Source organism: Lithobates pipiens, unplaced genomic scaffold (assembly GCF_037356315.1).
Source record: "Lithobates pipiens isolate NorthernLeopardFrog02 unplaced genomic scaffold, aLitPip1_a1.2 Scaffold_13, whole genome shotgun sequence".
Lineage (NCBI taxonomy): Eukaryota > Metazoa > Chordata > Amphibia > Anura > Ranidae > Lithobates > Lithobates pipiens.
The window spans coordinates 551,310,579-551,322,988 of NW_027507718.1; positions in this window are offsets into that span (position 1 = coordinate 551,310,579).

Genomic DNA, 12,410 nt, shown 5'->3' on the forward strand with positions numbered 1-12,410 from the left:
ATCCCCCGCTGTTGCTAATGCTTTCTGCCATTCTCTGTGGCTTCCGTGTATTTTTGGGCGCACTCTGCCGTTCTCGGCTATCTTCGGCCGTTCTCGGCTATCTTCGGCCGCACTCAGCTATCTTTGGCCACACTCGGCCATTCTCGGTGGCTTTTGGAAAGCCGAGTGTGGCCGAAAATAGCCGAGAATGGCTGAAAATAGCCGAGAACGGCCGAGTGCGGCCTAAAATACCCAAAAGCCGCCGAGAGCGTCTGAGAACTACCGGCGCAATTTTTAACTGCCAAATGACTGACAAGGCTGCAAATGCAAGGCTGCAAACGACTGACAAGGCTGCAAATGCAAGGCTGCAAACGACTGAGAAGGCTGCAAATGCAAGGCTGCAAACGACTGACAAGGCTGCAATGCAAGGCTGCAAACGACTGACAAGGCTGCAAATCACTGACAAGGCTGCAATGCAAGGCTGCAAATGACACTGACAAGGCTGCATTGATGGTCATTTAAATGTGAGTTTTTTTCCTTAAACTTCCCTCCTAAAAGTTTTTTCTTTTAAATTACCTCCTAAACTTGGGGTGCGTGTTATACGCCAGCACGTGTTATATGCCGATAAATACGGTACATGCAAAATGAGGTTTAATGTAGAAAAATTTAAAATAATGCATTTGGGTGGCAAAAATATGAATGTAATCTACTCCCTGGGGGTAGAACCTCTGGGGGAATATAGGATGGAAAAGGACCTGGGGGTCCTAGTAGATGATAGACTCGGCAGGCTACTGCAAGCAAAGCAAACAGAATATTGTCATACATTAAAAAGGGGATTAACTCCAGAGATAAAATGATAATTTCCCCACTCTATAAGACCCTAGTCTGGCCACACCTGGAGTATGCCGTCCAGTTCTGGGCTCCAGTCCTCAGGAACGATGTGCTGGAAATGGAGCGAGCCCAGAGAAGGGCAATAAAACAAATTAAGGGACTGGAGGACCTTAGTTATGAGGAAAGGTTAGGAGCACCAAACTTATTTTCTCTGGAAAAGAGATACTTGAGAGGGGATATGATTTCAATGTACAAATACCATACTGGTGACCCCACAATAGGGATAAAACTTTTCTGCAAAAGGGAATTTAATAAGACATGCGGCTATTCACTAAAATTAGAAGAAAAGCAGTTTAACCTTAAACTACGTAGAGGGTTCTTTACTGTAAAGCCGCTTACACACAATTGGAATTTCCGACAACAAATGTTCGATGTGAGTTTGTTGTCAGAAATTTCGATTGTGTAAAGGGTCCATCAGACATTTGCTGTCGGAATTTCAGACAACAGATGTTTGAGAGCTGGATCTCAAATTTTCCGACAACAAAATCCATTGTGGGAAATTCTAAGCATGTGTAGATAATTCTGACACACAAAATTCCACGCATGCTCAGAATCAAGCAGAAGAGCCACACTGGCTATTGAACTTCATTTTTCTTGGCTCATCATATGCGTTCTACGTCACTGCGCTCTCGATCTTCAGAATTTCCGACAACATTTGTGCGACCGTGTGTATGCAAGATAAAGTTGAGCCAACATCCATCGGAAAACAATCCACGGGTTTTATATGTTATACATGTAAGCTATATACTCACTAATAATGTAGGAAAGTGTAATTTCTTCAGTGTTGCCACATGAAAAGAAATAATAAAATATTTACAAAAAAATGTGAGGGGTGTACTCATATTTGTGAGATACTGGATATATGATCATCAACTGAATAGGCAAAAGATCAGGCATTTGTCCAAATGCCATAACAGTCTGGACTGAACATCTGTCCATCCCTACAAGAGTCTTCTTTCTTTAGAAGAATGTTATACTTTACAGCGATTTGCACAGAGGATTATTTGTACCCTTTTGACCCACCTCATCATAAGATGAATAGCTTTCCTAACCTTATGTAATATAGAAAATTCAGCTTTTCTTACCTGGGTGTAACCATATAGATTCAGCAGCTGGGCCATTTGGAGAGAGGTGTCAGAATTGAGATCTCCAATGAAACCAGCCAGGGCACCCCGCTCCATACAGGAATAATTTGGAGCTTCCTTTGTATGTCCAGACAATATCTGTAGAACGTCTTTTATAGCTTTATTCACATATCCACAAGAATCATACACATGGTATCCCAGAGTAATGTTGGGAAGAATATCTGGACTGCGGTTTATTTCATCAATAGCAAATATAAAAGCCAGGAGTTGTCTGTATTCTCTCTTGTAAACCCTGCAGAAAATGGATAATTTAGCATTGGTCTACAGTACAAGGATTCAAGCCAAAATTCTTTATGGCACATTTTAACTAAAGATCTATGGTGGGATTGGTGGCCGTGTATATTGCTCCATGAAACATATAATTAAATTCAATCATTCCTGCACTTATATGAGTTATAGCCGTGGTTGGCAATTTAGGAGGCATAGAGGACCTCAGCTGAAGCCCCTGATATCACCAAGTAGCCGCACATAATATTCAGTATATGTAATGCTACAGAAGAAGGTCAGAGAACGCAGACTTACTAGAGGAAAGGGTCAGAGACTCCAAACTTGCTACAGGACTGGTTGGAGCCTACAGACATGTCATAGGAGACAGTCAGGGCCAGAGATAAGACAATCTTCCCCGGTTCAGTTTGTGAAAAGTTTCCTAAATCTTGCTTAAATTGTGAAGTTTGTGAACTGTCAGCAAACCCCCTGAAGTCTATGGGGAGAATCTTGTTTTTTAGTTCTTTCCATTTCTAAACCTCCGGCACCAACTGAAAGCGATACATTTGGCATCAGTATTACTACCGCTGATCAATATGACTGCTTCCCTTCTGACTGGATCTTATGGAATTGGCAACCACCAACATAATCTGCTCCGTCATTTATTCGTGTTGGATCAGAAATGTTGGACAAACTGATTGATGATGAATTTATGCTGTGTTTTTAGTCTGTGCTAAAAAAAGGACTTGTCAAAAACTGTGGTGTGTTTATTTTTTCACTTATTCTATGAATGAATATGGCTACTGTGTACCTCTTACTCATTTACATAGGCGGGAGGGCCTGCATCTCAGGTTTCCAGTTTCCAATAAGCCCCCCCAGCATGCAGACCCCCACAACCACCAGACCAGGGTTGTTGGAAAGAGGCTCTTGTCCTCATCATTCTGGTGCTTTGCCAGTGGCCTCCTGGAAAGGTACCCCCCATGCTGAGGGTATGTGACCTGTTATGGTTCAGATGGGGAGGCTCAATTCTCACTTTTCCTGGCCTGACAGGGGCCATGATCATATATAGTAAACGCCACATGGGGATTTTGAGTGGAACCACACTCTTTTTTTTGCCTGATATTTCCCTTTAACAGCAATACCAGACCTTACCGGTCTGATATGAATATTTATGGGGGGGAGGCAATATGTCATTTTTTTGGGTACCCCTTGACATCGTTATCAGAACCTCATCAGGGTAAAGGGTCATTTATGCATCCTTAGGGGGTATTATACACTTTTGTGTTTTGTGTGGGGTCCACCATTAACACCTATACCAGATCCCCTCACCTGGGATAAGAGTCTGCTATAGATTAGGTGACCCCTCAGCTGATTGGTTGGTGGCTGAAACTGTAATTTGCCAGCAATTTAAACAGAATTTTTTCCATTTGTAAATGTTAATGTTGCTGTAGTAGGTCGTATACATTATGCTGATGCGCCACTTCACCAACAGGGTCAGGGCATCCCCAAGGTGTGTCAGTTACATTTTCCCTCTTTTTTAACTCTGCCTATGTTACCTCAAAGAGTCTAATTATCCCCCAAACACACACCCACACTCACAGTTTTTTTTTTTTTATGTTTGACAACAAAACAATCCACCCATGTTGTAGAGTTTAGCAAAAGAAATGTGGCGAGGCTGACACCATTCCTTGTTATTTCATTTAACAAATAGAAAAGCATTGTCAGTCCACAACAAGAACAGATCGATGGGAATTTTTCTGTGACTGCGTTGTCTTTACTCTTTTCACTGCCAGAGCCACACTTGTGTGAAATACTAAAATGCCCGATGATTATTTAAACCCCCCAAACATTATATATTTTCTGAGAGCAAATATCCTGTGATATTAGTGGAGCTGTTTATCAACCACATATTTTCAGTAAAAAAAAAATACACTAAAAGTAATGTTACTGCACACAAACAAAATGCGGTAGTTAACTTTTTGTTAAAATATAAAATATGAGGTTTTTCCAAGTAAATAGAAACCCAACATGTAAAGCCTTAACATTGTGCATGTCGGTAAAAAGGTAAACGCAATGCTGGTCATCAGAAACAGAAATACTATATAATGTTATTGTGGTGCCTGAAAATTCATGTCCAACCAAAACCTTTTTTCTTTTGGACAGTCACTGTCCAGGGCTCCATTAGAGAGATTTCCCCTCACTTCCTGTCCTGCAGATAACAGTTTTACCAGACAGGAAGGGAGGACAAATCTGCAATAGGGACACGGACAGAAATACAAGACTGACCGGGATTCCAGCCTTCCAGTACTTTACTAACAATTGTGTTTATTTCTGTGCTGCTATTGGAGAGATTCCCTCACTTTCTATAGTAAAACATTATCTGCAGGACAGGAAGTGAGGGGAAATCTCTCTAATGGAGCCCCAGATAGCAGTAAAAACCTGACAGGGATTCTTTTTCCTTCTCCACTCTATTTGGAAGTGAAAAAAAGATATCGAGTCAATAAGGGCTAAAGTAATTTAAGGTCCCCTTCATGCTTGTGTATTGTGTTAACACATAACAATGCATGGCAAAGCACCTTCTCTATGGGCAGTACAATGTGGTGTCATTCATTGTGAATTGCCCCCAATGCATTGTACAGTAGATCCCAACACACAACACACCTCTAGGCTCCATAATACACATACCATGCACTGTGGTGTGCATCCTTATTAAGAAAAGGAATGGCGTGTTTTTTTCCACTATTGTGGTGCATTGGGAGCTATTCAATATGAATGAATGTGACCATTAATACCCGGCAATGGAAAACCTAAATATGAATGGGTCATATGTGGTTTTCATGAACATATTTATATATAAATGCAGTGTAACAGACTGGGTGAGTCCTGCACATTATCACACATTTCTCCTAAAGACACAGCTCTGTAGATCAGATTGGAAGGTTTACACTTCATATTTCACTTACGCTGAACACATGAGATTTGTAATAATACTTCCTTTCTCCCTCCACTCTGACACTGTATAATGTACAGAGAATATCCCTCCTATAATGATGTCTCCATCCTGAGAATACTTGTACTCAAATGTATAATTCCTCATAGTCATATCACAGCGGTGATCAGAGTTCTGGGTGTCAGATGTGCAGGGGGTCACACACAAATACAACAACCACAATATTCTAAGTGGATATCTGAAGACAACATGGCCGAGTCTCTGATAGACTCCAATGACTTCTTCCTCTTCTCCCGACCTCATCATCACTGACAGCAGCCCAGGATCCTGACACTGAGTTCATGGCTCAGCTGAAGGCTGTGAGAGTGTCGGGTTTATAAAGAATAATTCTGTTATTTATTACTGAGAGACTGGAATATGAATCTGCTTATAGAGTAGGAAAAAAAAAGGTCAAACATAAAATACACAGAATCCATCTTTGTCAGCACCATAGAAAGTGAAGGTTAAAAAACAAAACAAAAAACATTATGAAGTATTGTACATGAAGCAGTAAAAATGAAAAGTTTGATGGCCAAGAATGTCATGTGTATTATTATTATTATTATTATTATTATTATTATTATTATTAACCACTTGCTTACTGGGCACTTAAACACCCTTCTGCCCAGACCAATTTTCAGCTTTCGGTGCTCTCACACTTTGAATGACAATTACTCAGTCATGCAACACTGTACCCAAATGAATTTTTTGTCCTTTTTTCCCCACAAATAGAGCTTTCTTTTGGTGGTATTTGATCACCTCTGGGGTTTTTATTTTTTGCGCCATAAATGAAAAAAGACAGAACATTTTGAAAAAAAACGCATATTTCTTTGTTTCTGTGACAGAATTATGCAAATTATTATTTTTTCTTCATGAATTTTGGCCACTATTTATACTGCTACATATCTTTGGTAAAAATAACCCAAATTAGTGGATATTATTTGGTCTTTGTGAAAGTTAGAGAGTCTACAAGCTGTGGTGCGAATCGCACAAAATTGATCACATCTGATGTACTGGTGGCCTATCTCGCTTCTTGTGACCCGAACAAGTCAGGAAAGTACAAATACCCCCCAAATGACCCCTTTTTGGAAAGTAGACATTCCAAGGTATTTAGTAAGAGGCATATTGAGCTTTTTGATGTTGTCATTTTTTTCCCACAATTCTTTGCAAAATTAAGATTTTTCTTTTTTTTTTTTTTCTCCACAAAATTGTCATTGTAATAGGTTATTTCTCTCACATGGCATGTGTATACCACAAATGACACCCCCCAAAAAATTCTACTACTCCTCCTGAGTATTACAATACCACATGTGTGGGACTTTTTCACAGCCTGGCCACATAGAGAGGCTCAACATGCAGGTAGCGCCATCATGTGTTCTAGGAACATAAATTACACATCTAACTTGTTGACTATTTATTACACTTTTGAAGCACCAGGACAATGACACGTGACACTGATGACAGATGGCACTGATACGTGGCAATGATGACACTTATACGTGGCACTGATGACACGTGGCACTGATGACAGATGGCACTAATATGTGGCACTGATGACAGATGGCACTAATATGTGGCACTGATGACACGTGGCACTTATACGTGGCACTGATGACACATGGCACTAATAACGTGGCACTGAAGACACGTGGCACTAATACGTGGCACTGATGACAGATGGCACTAATACGTGGCACTAATACGTGCCACCGATGACAGATGGCACTAATACATGGCACCGATGACGCGTGACACTGATGACAGATGGCACTGATAAGTGGCATTGATGACACGTGACACTGACAACAGATGGCACGTGACACTGACAGGTGGCACTGATGACAAATGGCACTGATACGTGGCACTGATGACAGATGGCACTAATACGTGGCACTGATGACAGATGGCACTGATGACAGATGGCACTTATACGTGGCACTGATGACAGATGGCACTGGGGACAAATGGCACTGGGGGCAGGTGGCACTGGGGGCAGGTAGCACTGGGGGCAGGTAGCACTGGGGTGGATGGCACTGGGGGCAGGTAGCACTGGGGTGGATGGCACTGGGGGCAGGTAGCACTGGGGTGGATGGCACTGGGGGCAGGTAGCACTGGGGTGGATGGCACTGGGGCAGGATGGCACTGCTGGGGCAGGATGGCACTGCTGGGGGAGGATGGCACTGCTGGGGCAGGATGGCACTGCTGGGGGAGGATGGCACTTTTCTTTTACTTTTTTTTTTTTTTAAATCGAAGCAAAGCAGAACGGCTGCCACTGCAGCCATTCATCTCTCCCCTCTCACACTCTGTCTGTGTGAGGAGGGAGAGCGGTGCTGAGAGATGATCTCATATGTTTACATATGAGATCATCTCCCATTGGACACGCCGATCGCGCTGTAAACGGCCGCTGTGATTGGCCGTTTACAGCGATCTGTGTTTGCCTGTCCCCAGGGGACACGGCGAACACAGAACTTCTGCGATGCGCGCCCGCGGCGGCGTGCATTGCGGAATTAAACAACAGGACGTCCAGGGACGGCCACCCGGACGAAAGTGCCTGCTCTACGGCCGTCATTCGGCTATAGGACGGGCGCGAGGTGGTTAATATTCATAACAATAATTTAATATAATTAGGTGTAGGGGTGAGGTTCAGCAGTTACCAGATCTTTGGGGTGAATCTCTGGGATTCAAAACATTTGGGAATCATCAAGAATTTTCAGGTTCACCACAAAAATAGAGAACAACCTCTATTGTGGCGCACAAGGAATGGATGAAGGAATTTGTGGCCTATTGATGAAAAGGTGGGGGTCACAACAACCTTATCGTTGTTTTTAGAGACAGCTGACAGTTCTGTGTAGAAAGAGATTAATATTTTATTTTATTTTTCATTGGTACATGTCCCCATGGCAGTGCATAAACCAGAACATTAGCGCGTTACTGCTAATCTGCCATTTTAGCCGCCTTTTGTTTGAAGTATGCAACTGGATCATTTGAAAGACTAAGTGCAAAAACAGTGTTCACATAAACCACCACCCATCATTCACCAAACCCCATCATTCACCAAACCCCATCATTCACCAAAAGTTGGCATACACCAGTTAGGCCTATTATCCCTGATTAAAACTATCCAATTTCTGCACAATTTTACATTGTTGTTTGCTGTGCCGTTTCATAATTCCTAATGAGAATTTGACAATTTGATATCAGTATAGAAACCTTTCCATGTGAGACAAGCCAATGTTGCCATATTGATGTCTGACTGTTTGTGACTTCTACTTTGACAATAAATATATGATCCAGCAGATGGTATTGTAGACCTGTTTTTTTATTTTTATTTTTTTTATTTGATGTGTAGTGGGATAAGGAAAGGTCCACAAGCTGAAAATTTCTGATGCAGAGGCAGAAAAATATATTAATGACAAAATAAAAAAAACTATCCATACACAGAACTGTCAGAAGCCCCTACAAATTCCAACACACACTGACAAGATGGCTGCCCTTATATAAGAAGAGGTCTGAGTTATCCATTCATTTACATTATTTGCTCTTGTGACTCAGCTGACTGGGAGAAATATGTTTGCACTGCATTATAGGTTGCCCCTTATTTCTGTTGGTGAACCTGCAAATTTATCAAACTGTCTAAAATGTTGTAAATCCCGGGGGACTGCTAATTCATTGTAGCGAGGTAGCCAAACTTTATACCTATTAACCTGTAATGTTAGGAAACCCTGCAGAAATACAGGTATATGGGCAAAAGATAAATAAATATAATTAACCTTTTTGCTGTCAGGCCCTTAAACTCAGCTGGCCAGACCATTTTTGAAATGTTTCCATTGCTTTTTTATTTTTCTCTTACAGCTTTCAGAGTTTGTAAAAGACCCCCCAACCATACATTTTATGAAAGCACATAACCAGTAGAGTACAAATACTACTGATTTTTACAGCACAATGATATTTGCAGTAATGTTTATCAAAACATTATTTTTCACAAAAAATACACAAAAATCCTTATTAGCAGGTAAAAACACAGCATGTTTTACAAAATGTTTACTAAATATAAAAGCTATCTTGTATTGAGGTAATAAATAGACGGGCCAGATCGGACCATTCATTGTTCTTTAAACTGAGGCTAATGTAAAAGAACACGTGTTCATTTACACCTGCCTGAATCTGACCCAATCCGCTAAAATCAGATGGACAGGGATCCCATTCCCTATCCATCTAGAAGATCAGATCAGTTTGAAATAGGCAGGCGGTTTGTTTCCATCCGACCGCCCCATAGAGCAAAGTGGGCTGTGTCCTGCTGCATCAGCAGAGTGGAAGCGGACCTGTCATCTGCCTGCTTAGCGAGGATCGGTGGACAGATCTCACGTTGAGCAGGCAGATCTGCTTGAGTCCACTCCATAGTGTCCACTATGTTTTTATTTTATTTTATATCTCTTTTTTTTGCAAATATCTATCTATCTATCTATCTATGAATCTATCTATCTATGAATCTATCTATCTATCTATCTATCTATCCTGGACCTCCCCATGCTAGCCTACTATGGGTCAGCTTTGCCCCCTCCAGGACCACCTTTTTTCTATCCCATAAAGGGCGGCTGTCGTACCAGCTCAATGTTCTTTTTTCGTCCTCACTCGAGATGCCTTAAAAAAAAAAAAAAAAAAATATATATATATATATATATATATATATATATATATATATATATATATTACAATGTGAGTGAAGAAAATGGGTTGAATTAGGGGCTATAAATCTCCCAAGGAGGTGGGTTCCCATGGTGCAGGGACATATGCTAAATAGCTTAAAGAACTGTGTTGTTTGTGGCAGCTAAGAAGCAGTAGTCGTGTAGAAGCACTGTTTGCACACACGTATGCAGCTTGTTACCTTGCTTTCCCTGGTGTCTAGCGGTCTGCTGGGCTCTACAGTGTGCCCCTCGTGTGACTCAGAGCAGCTCTGAGCCGGGTGGGTGATGTCACGGCATTTTCCCTGCTCGTTTGGTTGCCTAGCAACCACCGGGATTCTCCGTGCTGATTCACGCAGCTGCCTATTCTTAAGGGGCGGTTCTCCCACTCTCTGGGCTTCCCTGCAGTTCCTCTCAGTGCTCCAGCTCGGCAAGCTATTGCTCTGCATAAAGGTAGGCTGTCTCCCTACTGATGTTGCATGCTTGCTGCTGTTGCCTAAGCCCTTGTACACACGGTCGGACATTCCGATGGACAATGTCCGATAGGACTGTGTTGTCGGATAATCCGACAGTGTGTGGGCTCCATCGGACTGTTTTCGTCGGAGTATCCGACGGACCAAGTTTTCCAGCTGGGCTATAAAATTTTCCGACAGCATGATCCGATCGGACTTTGTCCGATCATGTGCAGAGAATTCCGATCGGACAAAGTGCCACGCATGCTCAGATCAAATTCCTAGACCAAAGCTATTGGCTAATAGACTGAACGTAGTCCCGTCCTCACAAAATAACGTCATCACGTTAAGTACGATCTGATTTTCTGACAACTTTGTCCGACTGTGTGTATGCAACAGTTTCGGACAAAATCCGATGGATTTGGTTGTCGGAATGTCCGACCATGTGTACAAGGGCTAATACCACTGTGCACTGTGCATTGATCCTCACCCTCGTCTTCCAGGTTCAGCTGACTGCCTGTGTTCTCTGTCTGTTTGCACTGAAGAACCCATGGAAAGGTTTTTAACTATGCTTTTCTTATATATATATATATATATATATATATATATATATATATATATATATATATATATAGGTTTGCGGTGGAAGGCTCTTACTACTAGTTTCGGTGCCTCCCGTTTAGCCTTTGCACAGCACCCAGAACCTTTTCGAAAGTGCTCTCAGCCGTCATTGCGATCCTCAGAGTCCGAGACGTTCACATTTTTCATTATTTGAACAATCTGTTACTGCTAGCCTCTTCAGAACATCTTCTCCTTCAATATGTGGCCCTCACCTGTGAAACACTGGCTCAGTTTGGCTGTCTAGTCAACTATTGGAAAAGCCAAATGCAGCCAACCCAGGTTTTAGAATACCTGATGGTGAAGTTTGACACAAATCAGGGTCAAGTCTCTCTTCCTCAGAGGAAAATTCGGGACATTCAGATACAAACCAGGAGAGTAATGACCAGTTCATTCCTTGCAGCGACAGAATGCATGCGCATGAGTATTATCAGCCATGATCCCAGTAGTCCCATGGGCCAGGTGGAGAAGAAAAACTTTTCAGTGCAATTTACTTCTCCAATGGGATCATCACTCCCTGATGCAGAGGATACACATTCCGATATTGATAATTCAATCCCTGCTTTGGTGGACAGTCTCACGCAACCTTGCCCGGGTTGTATCCCTTCGGCCTCCAGAGCCGGTGGTACTGACTACTAATGCCAGTCTCCTGGGTTGGGGAATCCACTGCCTGGGCCAGCAGGCTCATGGTCGGTGGCCCCCACGTCTTGCAAACATCAAACTTCCTAGAATTGGAGGCTGTCCGGCACGCTCTTCTAGCCTTCCGACCACTCTTGAAAGATCAAGCTGTCAAAATATTGTCCGACAACAAGACCGCTGTCACGTACGTGTCCCGTCAGGGGGTCGCCAGGAGCTGGGTCCTACTTCAAGTCACATGCCAGATATTCCAGTGGGAAGAGAGTAATCTTGTTTCCCTGATGGCAGCCTATCTCCCAGGGCCCGAAAACACCTTAGCAGACCAAACAAAATTGACGTCCTTTTTTTCCCACAAATAGAGCTTTCTTTTGGTGGTATTTGATCACCCCTGCAATTTTTTTGGGCTATAAACCAAAAAATAGCAACAATTTTGAAAAAAATGCATTCTTTTTTCACTTTTTGCTATAATAAATAGCCCCCAAAAATATATAAAAAAATGTTTTCCTCGTTTTAGGCCGATACGTATTCTTCTACATATTTTTGGTAAAAAAAAAATCGCAATAAGCGATTATTGATTGGTTTGCACAAAATTTATAGCGTTTACAAAATAGGGGATAATTTTATGGCATTTTTATTATTTTTTTTTACTAGTAATGGCAGCGATCAACAATTTTTATTGGGACTGCGACATTATGGCAGACACATCGGACATTTTTGACACATTTTTGGGACCATTGTTATTTATACAGCAATCAGTGCTATACAAATGCACTGATTCTTGTGTAAATGACACTGGCAGTGAAGGGGATAACCA